Below are 17,724 nucleotides of genomic sequence, written 5' to 3'. Positions count from 1 at the left end.
TGTGTTCCTTCCATCCGGCAGGAATGTGGAACCACTTTCCCTGGAAACATGGGGGTTCTTCTCTTTTCCTTTCTTAAACACTTTAATTTTTTTTTTAGAACACTGAAGAACCTGCTTAGGCATGAACATAAGGGGTCAGTAGCCCCCTGTGTGGCTCAAAGGTGAGGGACCCTGCCAGACTGCACTGCTCTGGCTTTAATTAACCCTCAAGGACATAAGATGGATAGATTATGGCCCCTCTGCTCCCAGATTCTGGACACACTGCAGAAGGCCATGTGATGTTCCCATGCATTTTCTGGGTTAGAGGGGAACGGGAACTTAGGACATAGCAGAGAATGTGATTACTGCCCAATCCACGGGCGCTGTGCAACGGGACTGTCCCCTAGGAGGGTGGCCTTGGCTCTACTGTGCTCGGAGGAGGTCACGGGAAGCCAGAGAGAATTGTTGAATGTGGGCCACGGCAAACCCCGTTCCAAGATGGAAATGGGATTCAGGCCACAGCTACAGTTTCCCCCAAGGGTGCATCAGATCAAGGAGAGGGGGCCGGCCAGAAGGGCCTGGGGGTGCAAGGGAGGCCATATCCACAGTGCTCTAGAGTTTGCACAGAATGTACGGACAGTACTTTACAGTCTGCAAAATGCTCTGAGCCACTCATTTTTTTCATTCATTTCTTGTCAGTAAACATTGATTGTGCAGCTGCTGTGGGCAAGGCCTGAGGTCCAATGGGTCGGTTTCTGGGAGGACAGAAGTCAAGGGCACCTGCCAGTTCCACCTTCCTATGGGAGCCACATGCCATGTCACCTCCCAGGTCCGGGCCCCATTCCCTGCAGCCTCCCCAGGTGCTGGCCGTGACTCCTTCCTAACAGTCTCCCTGGTAGCAGCCAATGAATTCCCCACAGGCTGTTCTCCACAAGGAAGCCAGAGGGACCCATTTCAAGCCAGCCAGCTCATGTCCCTTAAAGTAATTCAGAAACGACACCAGGTGAGAAAACAGCGTGTCCTCTGCGTAGACCTCCCGAGCCTCGTGACGGCTGGCCACTGGTCCCAGCTATTGAATCAAGTGTGGTGCTAGATGATGCTGAGGAGTTTTTTGGTTTGTTTTCTTGGTATTAGGGATTGAATCTAGGGGTGCTTTACCACTGAGCTCCATCCCCAGCCCTTTTGCTTTTCTTAAATTCTGAGACAATATCTTACTAAGTTGCTGAGACTGGCCTTGAACTTGTGACCTTCCTGTCTCCACCTTTTGAGTCACTGAGATTACAGGTGTCACCACCACGCCCAGCTGTGCAGGTTCAGATGTGGTTAACACTTTAAGTAAAGGACGTTACCCTTCATCACGTGCCTGGGCCTCAGCCAATCGATGGGGGCCTAAGAGCAAAAACTAAGGGTTCCAGGAAGAGAGAGAGAGAGAGAGAGAGAGAGAGAGACAAGAGAGAGAGAGAAGTCCACCCTAAGAAGGCAGCACCAATTCCTGCCTTAGTTTGCAGCCAGGTGGTGTCTCCTGTGAAGTTTGCACAACATATGGACTAGTTCCTTGAAAAAAATCTCTACATATATATGCACACACGCATGTGCACACTCGTGCATACTCACAAACACACACATGCACATTCACACACACCCCTACCTTGTTGATTCTGCTTCTTTGGGGAACCCTGACTGATATAAGCTTCCTGTCTGATTTACAATAAATGTCCCAGCCTTAGTACATGCCAGGCACACACTTCCCAGAGGTCTACCAGGCCCCCTCCTTCCCCTCTCCTGATGGCCACTACTGAAATATTGCTTTCCCTGACATCTAAATACCACACCCTGCCACTCCCCGCCCTCGCACCCTCTTCTCTTCCTCCTGAACTCATTACCCTCGGATGGAATGCATATTTACTGTCATTTCCCCTTGTTTTCTTTCTCCCCCTTGAGAATGGAAGCAAGCTGAGGGCAAAGTCTCATCTGTCTTGATGGATGCTCAGCCCCAGCCCCAAGCTCCGTGTGGCATCTGGTCAGCCAAGCCGCACCTGGTCAGCCGAGCCTGCCACACAGAACTCCCATTGACTGGGTGAGTTGAACATCAGGACCCTCTCTCAGTTCCGGGGTCTGGGGTCTGGGGTCAAGTTTCCAACAGCCTCCCTTCGGGGGTCTCCCTCCTGCCCCGCAGACGGCCCTCCTCACGTGGCCCTTCCTGGGTGCAGACTGAGGCAGTAGAGAGACAGCGCTCTCTAGTGTCTGATGGAGAGAAACCAGTCCCACCAGGCTGCAGGCTTATGACCTTGGTTGACCTCAATCACCTTATCTCCAGGTACAGTCACACTGGGGGTGGGGGCTGGAACATACGAATTTGGGGGTACATGATTCAGTCCATCACTGTTACCAACCACTTCTTATTGAACAGATAAAAAGGCAAAGTGTTCGGAGCCATGTGATCACAAAAATAAGGGACGTGGGGAATGTGAGCTGGAGGGACCTCACTCAAAAGGCAAGGGCAGAACCGACGGAAGCTGGAAGCAGGTCATCCTTGACTCCACAGTACAGCCGGGTTTATGATACCCCGAGAAGAGTGTTCACGGGACCTGGATCCATAGTTGTCCCCAACTGGAAACAACCCAGTGTTCATTAACCAGAGAATGGCTCATCACACTGTAGTATGTATTCCACAGTAATAAGAAAGAACAATTACTTATTTTTGGCATTGGGGATTGCTCTACCATTGAGCTACACCCCCCCCCCCCCCCCCGTTCCTTTCATTTTTTTATTTTGAAACAGGGTCTCTAACTACTAAGCCTAAGTTGCTGAGCCCGTCTTTGAACTTGCCATCCTCTTGCTTCAGCCTCCCAAGGAGCTGGTCACATCACGTGGGGCTCCAAGAACACACTTGGGGTGCATGCAGCAACACAGAGGAATGTCACAAGCAATGGTGACCAAAGTAAGTTCTGCCCAGGTTTGAAGTCCCGGAAATGGAGCCGTGCTATGAATGGAAGCACGTAGTTCTTCCCTGTCTACACTTGGTGCGAAGGGATGGAGAGAAATCAGAGAACATAACAATGCTTGTCTCCGTGGGGTGGGGGGACCCTGAGGGCCCAGACAGTGGGCCCGTTCTTGCTCGTGCTGGGGACTTCACACACACACAGTACCTGTCACGGTGTGTCCCCGAGGTCTGGGCACCTCACCGGATGGGGGTCACACCTCCCTTGAAGCTTCGTCTAAATAACAAGTCAAGAGCTGGGACTGCAAATCCGAGTGTGGACCAGGGACAGGGGCAATCGCCTCCTTGCCCCGGTACTGAGGGCAGTTGCCTGGCGCATAGGCTACCTCAGCGCATCGTGCTAGAGGAATGGATGGAAGAACGGCATCCCTGACCTCCTGTGACAAGAAGCACGGAGTGGAAGATGAAGCAGACCGAACGTTCAGGTTAATAAGCCACAAATACCCATTTATCTATCCAATTTGTGGACAGTAACAGAGTGCTAGGTGGCCATGATTACAATTCCGGCCCCTGTTTGGGTTGACAAATTAATCTGCCCAGGGTTTGGAAAGTCTGTCCTCCCTCAGGCCGGCAGCCTCCTCTGACTTCCAGGGAATAGACAGGCCACCTGATTTCCATGTAGATTGCCGAGAGCCCGATGTAAATTGATGTAAATCAGGGAAACCCATCAGCGGCCACGGCAGCTCATTCCGCATGGCGGGGTCTCTCCCGGGCACGCACCGGCTGGCGGCTCCTGGGTACCCTCCCAATTGGCGCAGGCAGCCTTTGGGGGTGGGGGTGGGGGCCCCCCCGAGGAAGCCAAAGGGGAGGCTCAGGGGCTCCGGAGCCCTTGAGGAAATAGCGTTTCCCAGGAAGGACGCAGGGACAAGTCTCCAGCCGAGCAGCCCTCGTCCCCGACAGAGCTGGGCTCTAATGGATGATCCAGCCTGCTGCCCGTGAAGACGGTTAGGGTTCTTATGAAGGCAATATGCACTCCCAGTCGCAGGACTAGGCGATGCGGACAAGCAGAAAGGGAAAACAAAGACCCACAACAGGCTCTCTCGACTCCCTGGGCCATAAGAAAACGAGTCGACATTTACATACGTGTCCTTCAGATCTATTGTCATGTGCAGACGGACATCAGGTCCGTATAAATGTACGCTTCAGTGGTCTGTCTTCCTCTCTCTCTTTTTTTATTTTTTATTGTGTGGTACAGGGGGTTGAACTCAGGACGCCAGACACACACACATGCTACGTGAGTGCTCTACCTCTGAGCTCCACCCCCAGTCCTTCTGAAAATTGCCCACGGGGTTGGGGTTGGGATGTGGCTCAGAGGTACAGCACTTGCCAAGCATGCATAAGGCACTGGGTTCAATCCTGGCACCACATAAAAAAAAAAAAAAAGGAACAAATAAAATAAAGGTATTATGTCCATTTACAACTAAAAAAAAGACTTAAAAAAAAATTGCCCAGGCTGGCCTCTGACTGGCTATCCTCCTGCCTCAGCCTCCCAGGAGCTGGGACTACAGGGTGCACCTCTGCTTGTCATCTGTAACTGTCTCATCCCTCCAGCTTCATGTCATGATGGTTGTTGTTGTTGATTGTTTTGGTTTTGTTGTTTGCAGTACTGCTCATGGAAACCAGAGCCTTGTGTGTGCCAGGCCCGTGCTCTACCACTGAGCCACACCCTCCACCACTGATGAGTATAGAAACTGAACCAGGATAAATGAGGTTTATCCAGGGGCAAATTTGCAGAAACTCAAACTCTAGGACACCTCACTGGATCAGCCCTTTGCCTAAGCTGACATTCACTAGAAGAGGCACCTTGATTTCCAGCTTCTAGTCCCGACAGCTGTTAGAAAATCAGTTTCTGTTATTTTGAGCCTTTCTGTTATGGCAGCTCTCAGGGACTCGTACGATCAGGGGCCCCCAAAGCTCACCATGCACAGGGACTACTGGGGAGACTGAGGTGATCTTCAGGAACAGGGGGGTGAGTGAGGTCCCAGATCAGCCAGAAGGAGCTCGCTGGTGGCCTCTTGCTGGCCCACAGCAGAGGCCCCCCTCCCCAGTCTGCCAACATCCCACAGGCCGTGCTAGATTAAAAAGAAATGCCTATTCTCATTATTTTGACTTCTCTTTCTCTCCCACGTCCCTATGTATTTTAATTATGTGTCTATATATGTATGTATATGTATAAATGGGATGGAACCCAGGAGAGACCCTCCACCACTGACCTACACCCCCAGTCATTTTTATTTTGAGACGGGGTCTTGCTAAGTTGTTGAGGTTGACTTCAAACTTGCCATCCTCCCCGCTCAGCCTCCCGAGCTGCCAGGATTACAGGTGTGTACTGTGATACTGGCTGGAAGCTGTTTGCTAAGTGTCCACTCAGGGTTGGGCACTGTGCCCAATCTTCACCTTGGTCATTTGTCTGCTTCTCACGGTAACTCCCAAGTAAGTAATGGGGTCCTCATTTTATTGGCAGGAAGGCTGAAGGAGGTTCAGTAGGTCATTGGAGGGTCCAGCCAGCAGGCTACAGGGCCAGGGCCTCTGCCTAGAGGACACTGATGCCAAAGTCCAGGCTCTTGTCCTTCTTGCTGACCTCCAAGAGAGGCTTGAGGGTTTCATGTTGAGATTCAGGTCTCGCCAGAGATAAGACTGGAGATAGTATCGACAGCACGTCCGGGACAGAGTTTGGAAGGTTCTCACGGGAGCCCAACTTTCCCACGACCCTATGGTGCTATGCATTCCCAGAGGGCAAGGCCAGGCCTGTCCACTCCCCGCTGTTACGCCACCATCCAGTGGGCATCTGCAGGGCACTCAACAGGAGAAAAAGGAATCTGTTCTTAAAAAGAAAGGTACTTCAATTTTTTTGTGTGTGAGGGGGTGGGGGTCCTGGGGGTTGAACCCAGGAGTGCTCCACCATTGAGCCCCATCCTAGCCCTTTTTATTTTTTATGTTGAAACAAGGTCCGGCTAAGTTGCTGAGGCTGGCTTTGAACTTGTGATCCTCCTGCCTCTGCCTCCTACATCGCTGGGGTTACAGATGTGTAGCACTGTGCCTTGCTCAATTTATTTAAAAAATTGGAAAGTCGTAAAGTGTTCACAAAGATGTGGAGAAGTGGGAGAGTTCCTACACGCCTGCGGAACACAGCTACAGTGAAAAACACATCAGGCGGTTCCCCAACCAGCTCATCCCAGTGGTGCACTCCTAGGTACAGACCCAGAGGAATGACAACAGGTGCTAACAAAACAAAGGCCTGGTACATGAATGTTCACAGCAGCTCACAACAGGGTAGCTGAAGGATGCAACCCCACATCCAGCTAGTGAGTGACAGGCGGAACCAGGGACCATTGTTTGGCCATAAAATGACAAATCAGAGACTGAGCTACTACGTGGAAGAACTTGCAAACATTATGGTAAATGAAAGAAGCCAGGGACAACCAGCCCCACGGTGTAGGATTCTGGAGTGTGAGATATCCAGACCAGGCAGATGCAGCAGCCAGAACACAGCTTGTCTTCGCCAGAGTTGGGGAGGGGGGAATGGGGGGTGCGGTGACTGCTTAATAGGCATGAGGTCTCTTTTGGGGCGGTGATGAAACTGTTTTGGAACTAGATGGTGGTGTCGTTGCACAACCCTGTGAACGTGTGCAATGCCATTAGAATTGTTCACTTTACAACAATGGGTTTTAGGTATATTTTGTCACAATAAAAAAACCTTCCAAAAAATCCTCAATGGGTTTCTCCTGCGCTGCCCTCTCTCCCCTCCCTGTCACAGGTGACTGCTGGGAAGCATGTCACCTGCTCAGTCCCCAAGCCCTCAGTAGGGACTGAGCAGGTGAGGTTGCCCTGGTAGGTCACTCTTGACCCTCCCAGTTTCCCTGGCCTCTGACCCCTCACACCACACAGTGTTCACCAAGGACCACACACACACCTTCTGTTCCTGCTGGGACTCATTGGGCGTTGGAAACTTGCAGATCGACACCTCGACATTGACCTTGAGCAAGGTTTCACTTCCCTGGTGGGAGAGACAGGAGAAGCCCAGCAATTAGGCGCTGATGGCCATCAACCAACTCATCGGGGAGACAGGGCCTCTTGCTTAGGCGGGCATCCGATGCAAATGGAATGTATATTCACGAGAGTCAAAAGGTAATTTGTACATGTCTTAGATTGTATCCTGCCTTCCCCCCATCAATTTTCCTCTCCTGAGAAAGGTAAAATTAAAGGCTTCAGAATATTACACCTTTTACTAGTTACCAGGTGACTGAGAATCATGGTGTCAAAGTTACTGACAGGTTGGCAAGTTGATCTCGGGCTTGGAATATTATTTATCACAGCTATAATCAGGGCGCTTTGTAACCATGTTCAGAGACAACAGCGATTGGTTTAGGGAAAACATGGTGAGGTGAAAACTTGTGAATAATTTTCCCAGCGTGTCTGCTGAGCACTCTCAGCTCTGGGGTTCAGCTCCAGGGGAAACCCAAGCACCCAGGAAGCCTCAGAACTCACAGCCTTTCTCCCCAAGACAAACAGGGCTCAGTCCCACTCTGCCACCAGCCAAGGCTGGGTGGCCTGCTCTGAGGTTGGCTTTCCTGATCCATAACGTGAGGAGAGTGACGGTTCCTGTAACATGGGCTGTTGTGACAGAGGAGCACATTTATTTATTTGACATATCTTTGTTTTGTACTAGGCACTGGGGGCAGGATGGAGACCAAGGCTGGCAAGCCCTTTTCCTGGTGCCATTCTAGAAATACTAATGGCAGAGTCCAGAGCCGGGGCTGGCTGCCCACTGTGTTTAGGAAATGCCAGTTAATATGATGATGAAGGGGGGGGGGTTGTTTCCTTCTTGATTGAATTGTGCACAAAGTCTAGAGCTCAATCATTTATAGGGAAATAGACTTTATTTTTTAGAGCAGCTTTAGGATCACAGCAAAACTGGGTCAGAAATAAAAGGAGTCCCTGGGTCCCCCACCGGCATACTTCCCCGTGAGCAATGTCCCTCACCAGAGTGGTACCTCTGTTTCAACAAAGGCCACAGTTTACTTTTGGGTTCACTTTGGGTGTTGTCCTCTGGGTGGGGCAAATGACTTGTATCTGTCATTATAGTATCATGCAGAGCAGGCTCACTGCCCTAAAAATCCACTCTGCTTCAATTCCTGCCTCTCTCCTCCCAACCTTGGCAACCCAGGACCTTTTTTTAAAAAAAAACAAAACAAAACAAAAAAAACCCTGTCTTCTTAGTTTTGCCTTTTGTAACCTTTTTCTATGGCATCTTTCACCTGGTGATATGCATTTAAGCCTCTCCCACGTCCTCGTGGCTCAATATTCATTCTTTTTAGCACTGAATTATATTCCACTGTCTGGATGGACCACAATTTAAAGTTCAATTCCTTTTTCACGTGTGCACAGCTGTGTAATTACCATCCAGATCAAGAGAAAGGACAACTCCAGCCACTGGACGCTCCACTGTGCTCCCTGCAAAAAGGTGACCCCTCTTCTCACCTCCACCACCAAGTGCTGTCATTTTGAACCTTATATAAATGGAGTTTTACACAACCACTTCTTTTATTCACCTTAGATCTGAGAGGTTCCTTCACAGCACAGAGCACGGTCCAATTCTTCATGCCTGTATTTCATGAAAACCTGTTGATTCTACGTTATATCCTAAAATAAAAGCATGTACCATGGATCAGACTCTGCATGAGGGACCACAGATGTGCCCAGAGGTGGCCTTGTGCCCAAGGAGAACAGAGTATAAGAGTTAGATGTGAAGCATCCACAACTTTCCCCAATAGTGAACTGTCTCATCACATATAAAACAAGAGGTAAATGATACTTTATGGGAGAACCACCAGGAAGGAAATGTCTTCGTTCATTTAAACTGACTTCTAGCTTCTGGGAGGTGGGTAGAATATGCTTCCTGATCCTGGGGAGCTTGCGGCCTGGGGCAGGAGGCAGGTGCAAAGTGAGGTGTCCTATAATGAAGGAGAGAACAGGCTGTGGGGATCTGGAGGAGGAGGGCCCCCTCTCAGCCTGGGAGGGCGGGAAGGAGGTCAAACACGGCCAGCGGCCTTCCTGCGACAATAGTTTTTCAAAATAATGGCCATGGATTCCCCAAGGTGGAGCCTCACCCAGCTCCTGAGGATGACTCCTGATTGGTCAAGCCAATCCGAAGACACCCACTCCCCTACCAGCCATTGGTTAACTCAGGGCATGTGACCCAACTCTGGCCAATTAGATGCAGGGAAAGTCCCAGGGAGTGAGCGGGAGTGGAGGAGCTTCTGGGGATCATTTTTCTCACTGATTTAAAGCAAAAACAAAAACAAAAACAAAAAACCAAAAAACCCTTTTTAAGGAGGAGTCCTCCTATTTTCTGCCCCTGGTCCTCAGCATCTGTAGCAGAGCTGCCTCAGAGCTCATTAAATGGCCGCCGAATTAGCCAGGACTTCCGGCCCTGTGGGATCAGGCTCCCCTTTGCTCCCGCAGCCCCTCCTGGGCCTTCCCTGACCGCAGGTGGGAACATTCCCGGTGCCTGAGGAACTTTCTTGAAGGATGCTCAAGGTTCAGCCAGGAAGAGAGCTCCAGGGAAAGGGTGACAGGTCACTTAAACCAGGGCACTAGCCAGAGTGAAAAGGACGTGGTAATGCTATGACAAGGGACCCAAATCAGGCCTGCCCGGGGAAAGTGGGACGTAGACAGCCCTTTGGCATAGCAAGAGCTCAGAGAAGCGGAGACGCAAAGCTGCCTCTGTGTCTTTTTAAAAAAATCTATTTATTTATTTATTTATTTATTTATTTATTCATTCATTCATTCTTGGTCGTAGGGGTTGAATCCATGCTCTCCCCAGCTACACCACAGGCCTTTTTAAAAAATCAAGATACAGGTCTTGCTGTGTTTCTAAGGCTGGCCTCAAACTTGTGATCCTCCTGCCTGGGCCTCCTGAGTGGCTGGGATTACAGGTATGCACTACTGCACCTGGACTATGTCTTATTTGCCTGTGTTTTATTTGAACTGAATTTTACTCGGCAAACCCAGCCTGCTTGCTCTGTGGCAGGCATTGCTTTCAGAGCTCTTGAAGGTGGTCATGAAAGAGTGGTGAGGAGGCCAGAGAACAGGACGCAGTGCTGGTACCTGAGACCACAGGACTTCATTGAGGTGGAGGGATGTCAGCAGGACCCAGAGGTGGGAAGGGCACGGCAGGTGGGGGGCATGGCCTGAAGATGACAGGGAGGAGCAGAGCACCCTCCGGGATTGGCCAAAAGTGCCACCAGTATAGAGCACCGTGAGTGCAGGGAGGGTGTGATCAGAGGAGCCAGGCCAGGGCCGGGGAGACCAGGGTTAGGAGCCTGAACTGTCTCCAAGGGTGCGAGCAGCAGTTGCCAACACAGGTTTTATAGGACCCAAAGATTATGCTATTTAGGAGACTCTCCTAATTTTTTTCTTCTTTTACTATACCAGGCATTGAGTTCAGGAGCACTTTACCACTGAGCTACATCCCTGGTCCTTTTTATCTATTTATTCTTTTAATTTGAAGACAAGGTCTTGCTACATTGCCGAGGATTGGTCAAACTTGTGATCCTTCTGCCTCAGCCTCCTGAATCACTGGAATTACCAGTGTACACCACCATGCCTCAGGGGACCCTCTTTAAGAAAAAAGAATCCAGTCTACTCAGTACTCAGGAGGCTGAGACAGGAGGATCACAGTTTCAAGGCTCACTTCCACAACTCTGGCTCAAAAAAAAAAAAAAATTAAAATTAAAAGGGCTAGGGATGGAGCTCAGTGGTTGAGCACCCCAGGGTTTGCTCCCCAGCACTGATGGAAGGAAGTGGGAGGAGGGGAAGGGATATTACGGTTATGCCAGGGTCCATTTAAGTGAGGGGCTTGACCTTGTGCTTCACTGGCCTTGCAGCCCACACCTCCAATGCAGAGATGTCATGGTCTCAGGTGGGCTTTAGGGACGCACAGGGCTCCAGCCCAAGCCCTGGAGGTGAGATGGAAAATACGATGAAGAAGCCAAGGAAAGAAACTGGGAAGCAGTGTCCTGTACTCTCCTGGAGACTTCCACATTTCCCTCTGCACCGAGAGCTCACAGCCAGCTGACCGAGGTCACGCAGAAAGCAGGTGTGGTGTGACCTGAGACACACAGTCACCACCTCTGGATCTCCATCTCTCTCCCTCTGTAGACCCCAGGGACAAGAGGTGGTGACTTAAATCCTTCCAACTTCCAACTCTATCATTTAGTGTTTTAAGGTGGCACAAGAGGCCACCTGGGGTCATTGTGGGTTCTGAGACTCTAGCCTGGAAGTGACCTTGTGACAAGGCAAGGCTGCCTGGCAGTTGGGATGTCTCAGTTCCGTGCTCTGAGATCTAGCTGGTCCTCAGAATTATTCAGGGAGTTTAAACAAAAACACAGAAAAGCTCTATCCAGGAGACCATAGCCAGAGGGTAAGGCCAGCTCAGGGTAGGCAAGGGGGTGAGGGTGGGAGCCGCGCACTGGGCCTAAAGCTTTGTGATGGTTAATATTTTTTAGCCATTATGATTTTTAAGGAGTGGGGATAGGTGGTCCAACCCAGGGTCGCTTAACCACTGAGCCACATCCCCAGTCCTTTTTATATTTAGAGATAGGGTCTCACTGAGTTGCTTAGGGCCTTGCTAAGTTGCTGAGGTTGGCTTTGAACTCACGATCCTCCTGTCTTAGCCTCCAGAGCAGCTGGGATCACAGGCCTGAGTCACTGTACCCAGCTATGGTGGTCAATTTGTGGCCGAAGATGCCCAGCTTAACCATTGTCTCTGGGTGTATCTGTGAGGGTGTCTCGGGACGAGGGTAGCATTTGAATCAGGGGACCCTACAGTGGGTGGCCCTCTCCAGATGACTGGGCATCACCCAACCCACTGAAGTCTGAGCAGAGAAAAAGGAGGAGGAGAGGAGAAGACCCTGCCTCACCCTTTGAGCTGAGACACCTTTTTATTTATTTATTTTTCTTTTCCTGTATTGGGATGGAAACCAGGGCCTCGCACATGCTAGGCAAGTGCTCTACCACTGAGACCCATTCTCTACTCAGGGTCCCACTGAGTTGTCCAGGCTGGCTTTAAACTTGTGATCTTCCTGAGTAGCTGGGATTGCAGGTGTGTGCCACTGTGCCCCCCTTAGCTGGGGAATTGTATGTCCTCTGATTCCACCCTTGGATCTATACCTTTGGCTACTTCTCAAACCTTCAGACTCCAACTGAACTCTACCACTAGCTTCTCTGGGTCCCCACTTGCAGATGGCAGATTGTGAGTCATCCCAGCCTCATGACCATGTTAGCCAATTCCTCCTAATAAATCTGTGTGTGTGTGTGTGTGTCCATTCGTCCTATTTCTCTAGAGAACCTGATTCACACGGGTACCCTCCAGCTCTGCAGGGGGTTGGATGGGGGGAAGGCAGAACATACAGGCTCGGGCTGCCTTCCTGATCAGCACCAGCAGCTCGCTTTGAGCCCATGGACACACGGAGCTTCTGAATCATGTTCATTTGTAAATGACAGAAACATTTGCAACTATATGTTTTTATTTATTTAGTTTTAGACAACAGCACCAGAGCGGGGCTCTTTGTGTCTAGAGATCTTTGGCTGGACTTAAAGACCCCGGGGAATTTCTGAAACTGTAAGCTGGAGTCTATGCCATTTGCATATTATATTCTTTTTGGAATAAGACCCCCGTGGCTTCTAAGTGTTCTAAAGGATTTCTGGGGCTTCCTAGGACAAGGACATCACTGTTCAAATAAGCTTGAGTGTGTCAGGGAGCTTGTCAGGCGCAGGAGCTGACTCAGGAGCCTTGGCTTAGCCTGAGACTCTGCACAGCCTGCAGGCTCCCAGGGGCTGCTGCTGCTGCTGGTCCTCTGAATGGCCGGGCTCCAGAGCCAAGCTTCCCAGGGAGGTAGACACTGACCACAGGTGGCCACTGAGCTCTTGATTGTGGCTCATCCAAATTGAGATGTGCAAGAAGCGTGAACCACACACACCAGATTTCAAAGACTTATGACCAACGAAAATGTGGTGTACCTCCCTAGCCATTGTTACATTGATGGCACATTGCAATGACAATATTTTTGGGGGTATATAACATATTCAAAATATGTTATTTGAATTCATTTCACTATTCCTTATTATTATTATTATTATTATTATTATTATTATTACTACAGTAATAGGGATTGAATCCAGGAGCTTACACAGGTTTTGCAAACACTCTACCACTGAGCTACATCCTCAGCCCTTCTTCTTATTTTTTATTTTGAGACAGGATCTGCTAAGTTGCTGAGGCTGGCCTCAAATTTGTGATCCTCCTGCCTCTGCCTCCCAAGTCACTGGGATCACAACTAGTACCAAAGTGCTCAGCTTTCATATATATATATATATATATATATATATATATATATATATATATATATATATATATTTTCCTAAGAGGGGCTGTAAAAAAGTGCAGTTTAGGGCTGGGGATGTGGCTCAAGTGGCAGTGTGCTCACCTGGCATGCGTGAGGCACTGGGTCCGATCCTCAGCCCCTCATAAAATTAAAAAAAAAAAAAGATTAAAAAAAAAGTGCAGGTTACATTTGCGGCCTGCTCTGTGGCTCACTTCACACTTCTGTTGGCTGTTGGTTCTGGAATGAAGACGCGTCATGGGGCAGGAGAAGGAGCCCTGGAATTGGGTCCCGGGGCCAGTGTCCGTGGTGCAGCTGAGCAGCTGGAGACTCTGCACAGCCCCTTCCCCGACCACGGCTGCCGCCTGGGAAAGGGTCTACGAAGTCCTCCCTCAGGTCTGGAAGGTCCTGTGGCCCTGACCTCACCTCCTTAGTGCCACAAGCTCTCCAGAGGCACGGGGTGAGGTTAGGGTCCTGCCGTCGGTGGCCGAGCGCCTGTGTTCACCCGCAGCCTTGCACGCTGCTGCCCATTGACCTGGGGAAGGTGCTGCCCCCTCTCTGTTGGTCTTTGGTTTTCCCATTTGTAAAACAGGCATAGAATTAATGCACATCTGCCAACATTGACGAGAGGAATGGACGAACAAATACTTAGAAAGGCTTAGACCATGACCATGACCGTGACCCGGTACACAGCAGCGCTCAGTTAACAGGGTCTATCATTTTCATTACAAACAGGGTTAAATTTCACATTCTGCCCCTTCTACATGGGCTAAGCAGGGCCATTTACTGAGCCAATCCTCGGTTTTCTTTTCTGTAAAATAAGCACGTCGTTATCAATGAATGATAAGACAATGTACTCAAGCAACTGGTGCTGGGCGGGGGCACACAGCAGGCCCTGAATAAGCGGTAAATTATGGTCATCCTCCACTTCTGTATTTCAGTGTCTGTTCTCGGGACCAAGAGGTGCTGTGTTTCCCTGTGTTTAGTCACCCTCACTCATCAGCATGGCCTCCAGGAACACACCTGGGTCAACTCCCAGCATTAATTTTGTGGAGATTTATCTTATGCCCCATCCAGAATCTGACCAAAAGTTTTAAATACAAAATGATTGCTTCAAAGCGACTGTCATAGCCAGGGACCTCACGGATGGCTGCAGTGGGTAGCAGTACCTGAAGCACTTGTGAGGTTTGGGAGCTTGGAAGTGGCCCTTTAGGGCTGTGTCCCCCCACTCCCCCAGGACAGTGGGTTTGGACCTCTGGTTCTGATCTATTTTAGGCTTGCTGTTCAACATGACATTTCTGGTTTGGCTTTGCCAGGACGGGTGGCCTCCAGAAGACTAAGCGGTCACCCTGTGTGGGGCAGTGCATCTCTGAAGCAAGGGACTGGAAAACAGTTTGTGCGTCCCGGGGAGCACCTCGCATGAAGTAAAGGATGGGCTAATGGACTGGTCCCCGCTGCAAAGACAGAGCCCATTCGTTCCAGGAAGCCGAGCACCACAAGTCCTCAGACGGGCGGTCTTGGCAGGTCATCTCTGCAGAGCTTGCCGGAAGGTTCAGGGCTCGACTTTTCCAGGCAGCCCTAAGAGCATTCATCTACCTCTTCACTAATGCAAGAAAGAGAAATGAGATTCTCCAACACTGAAGGCACAGTGGCTTAGAGCCTCCTTGTTGGGGAAGCTGAGTGTCTACTTAAACTTCAGAATGCATCTCAGGCTGCTGGACACTCCAAACAAATGGGGACATTTTGTTAAGACTGATTCTCCTCAGGGAGCACTTGTCTTCTTCAGGAGTCTTTTGAGAATAACAGGGTTTCTTTTTTTTTTTTTTTTTTCCTCTTGGGACTAGAAAACATTTCTTGCTTTATTATGATTATAAATTCAGTTCATACATAGGGTGGAATTTGAAAGATAGTGTTCAAAAGAAAAATAGTTGGAAATTCTGTCAGATGTAGGCAATTTTTCATTTGATGATAGGTCCTTCCAATAACAGTGTCTGGATGTTTCTCTTACAAAAGAGGATTTCAGGGCTGGGGATGCAGTTCAGATAGGGCCTGGGTTCTATCCCCAGCACTGGGGGAAACAAAAAGAAAGAAAGAAATAGGAGGAGAAGGAGAGGGAAAAAAGGGAGGAAGAGGGGGAACACTTTATTAAGCCTGTATGTCACTAGTGGGACGAAAGAAAATTTACCCTGAACATTCAGCTTTGTGTGTGTGTGTGTGTGTGTGTGTGTGTGTGTGTGTGTGTGTGATTTAAAATCACATTATAAAACCTTTGTGTCTTTTGAACAAAAGAATTACAGGTGTTGATTGGCACCTGTACTTGTAAATACAGGTATTAAATGTTACATAGTAAATACATATGATGAAAAAATCCAAGCCACAAAGGGAAAGTGTGAGTGAAATTATAAAAGCGAATCAATGCCCCTCTGACAGCTGTCTCTTTCTTGAGAAATTTCAAGACTGTACAAATGAGTGTGTAGGATGCACAGAAATTAATGTGTGGGCTGTTCTATTACCTTGAGCTCAAGTTTCTGGCATCATGAATTGCCAGCACTTACACATTTCTATTTTGTTAAATGTGCAAAACAAAACCCCCAAAGTCAGATCTGGTTCCCTGAAGTGCATGCGTGATCTCTCCTCATTCCCCTGGGAAATAAGACTTTTACCAGCTGAGAATATTCCCCCACACAGGCCACAACATGCTTATCCAGGCTGCTGGACATCGGGTTGCTTCGTTTTCCATGATCCTGCTACGAAACACACTCCTCTGTGACAAGCCAGAGCCCAGCCTTATGTTGCTGTCCCTCGCTCGTTTCTGACCCTAGCTTTTGGGGTAGCTTTGGAGTGGTGCTCTTGAGTCACAGGCCCGACCCTAAGGTTCTTAACACACCTTGCCAAATTTCCTTCCAGGAAAGTGGCAGCAGGGCACATTGCCACCAGCAACAGGTGACAGTAGATCTTAGGATCACCACACTGGTTGAGGAAGGGCCTCCAGCCTCGTCCCCACACCAGCTTTAAAATCCTCATGTGATGAAGAGACCGAGACTCCCTGGGAGCAGCAGATGCCCATGCTCTGGGGGACTGCACTTAGCTAGGGGCATGTGAGCCCGATTCCATACCATGCAGGGGCTGTTGGGGCTGCTCCACTGATGTGCAGTTCCCTCTTCTCCAAGGGACCCGCGATGGTTCTCAGCCATCAGTGATGGAGGAGCTGATTGTAGGTCTGGCCCAGTCTGGGAGTCTCATCTTTCAAAGTCTGCATCCGCTATGCTCCAGACAGTCTGGTGGGGTCACTTCCCTTTCTTAGCAGATGTACTCCTAGTTTTGGCCTCAGATCACTTTAAACCCAATCTGTGATAAGTGTGTTACCAAAAGCAGTCATGTCCTTCATTGTCCTCTGCACACAGCCTGCTCATGGAGACGCAGGACTTTGGGTCATCCCTTTGTCCATTTGGTTTTTGAGTCAACACTATTGGATGACCACCAACCATGCACCAGGCACTGCGGGAGGCACCATGGTGGACAGACCCACAGGCCCTGCCTCCTGGAGCCCAGCGGCTGGTGCTGGAGCCACATCCTAGGCTAGAGACAGAGAGAGTCCCAGGAGAGGTGGGCGGGAGGTGACACTGAACTTGAGGCTTCAAGGATGAGTGGGAATGGGGAGATGGAAGGGAAGGGGAAGCGTGTGTCCACAGAGGCACGTGAGGGAAGAGCCCCTGAGTGAGTGCCATCCACACCTGAATGAGAGGACATGGAGCCACAGAGGGACACCGCTGGGCTGCTGTAGTGGCGATGGTTCAGGCAGGAGGAATTCTCATGGCCTTGGGCCCAAGTCACCCTCGGGTGTCAGGTGAGCCTGCACCAGGTCTGACCACATGTGCTGCCAGCTTCTTTTGCAGGCCTCATCGACAGCCACCTAGAGAGCGCCAGGCCCTCCTGAGACCTCTGTCACCTGGGAAGGCCTCGAGACCCACTTGTCAAAGGTGTTCCCTCTGGAAAGGGGCGTGTAATATTTAAAGGGCGAGACCCAGGGGAGCTCCCGTGCCAACCTCCTCTGGGATATTGACTCCTGAGCTGGAGAGACTCTGAGAGCAGACCCTGGGCCAGTCTCCCCCTCCCCATGCTGGCTCCTCACCTGGGAGGTGACCCCATGGCCCCCTCGTCCTCGTCTTCCCACTCATCTAGCTGCCCTGGTACACACAGTGAGTGCCCGGGTGCTGGGGAGGGACGGTGAGAGAGGTTCCTGCCCAGCGAGCCCTGAAGTTCCTGTTAGTCTGTAAGTGGGGGTCGCAGCTTCACAGACTCCCACTTGGCCAAGGACTCCCTGCGTCTCTCCTGACTCTCCAGCCCAGGACACTGTCA

At 50.1% G+C, this 17,724-nt stretch overlaps 1 long non-coding RNA gene across 1 annotated transcript; it reads left to right on the top strand.

The window, feature by feature from the left end:
* Positions 1-231: 231 nt before the first annotated feature.
* LOC143395019 (uncharacterized) lies at positions 232-7,095 on the top strand. The gene is made up of 3 exons (XR_013090729.1): positions 232-2,056; positions 2,156-2,296; positions 2,390-7,095. It is a non-coding gene; the product is annotated as an uncharacterized LOC143395019 (long non-coding RNA).
* The last annotated feature ends 10,629 nt before the right edge of the window (positions 7,096-17,724 follow it).

Source organism: Callospermophilus lateralis, chromosome 3 (assembly GCF_048772815.1).
Source record: "Callospermophilus lateralis isolate mCalLat2 chromosome 3, mCalLat2.hap1, whole genome shotgun sequence".
In the NCBI taxonomy this organism is placed as follows: Eukaryota; Metazoa; Chordata; class Mammalia; order Rodentia; family Sciuridae; genus Callospermophilus; species Callospermophilus lateralis.
Note: the sequence above shows the minus strand (reverse complement) of the source record. Positions and strands in the feature narration are given on the sequence as shown.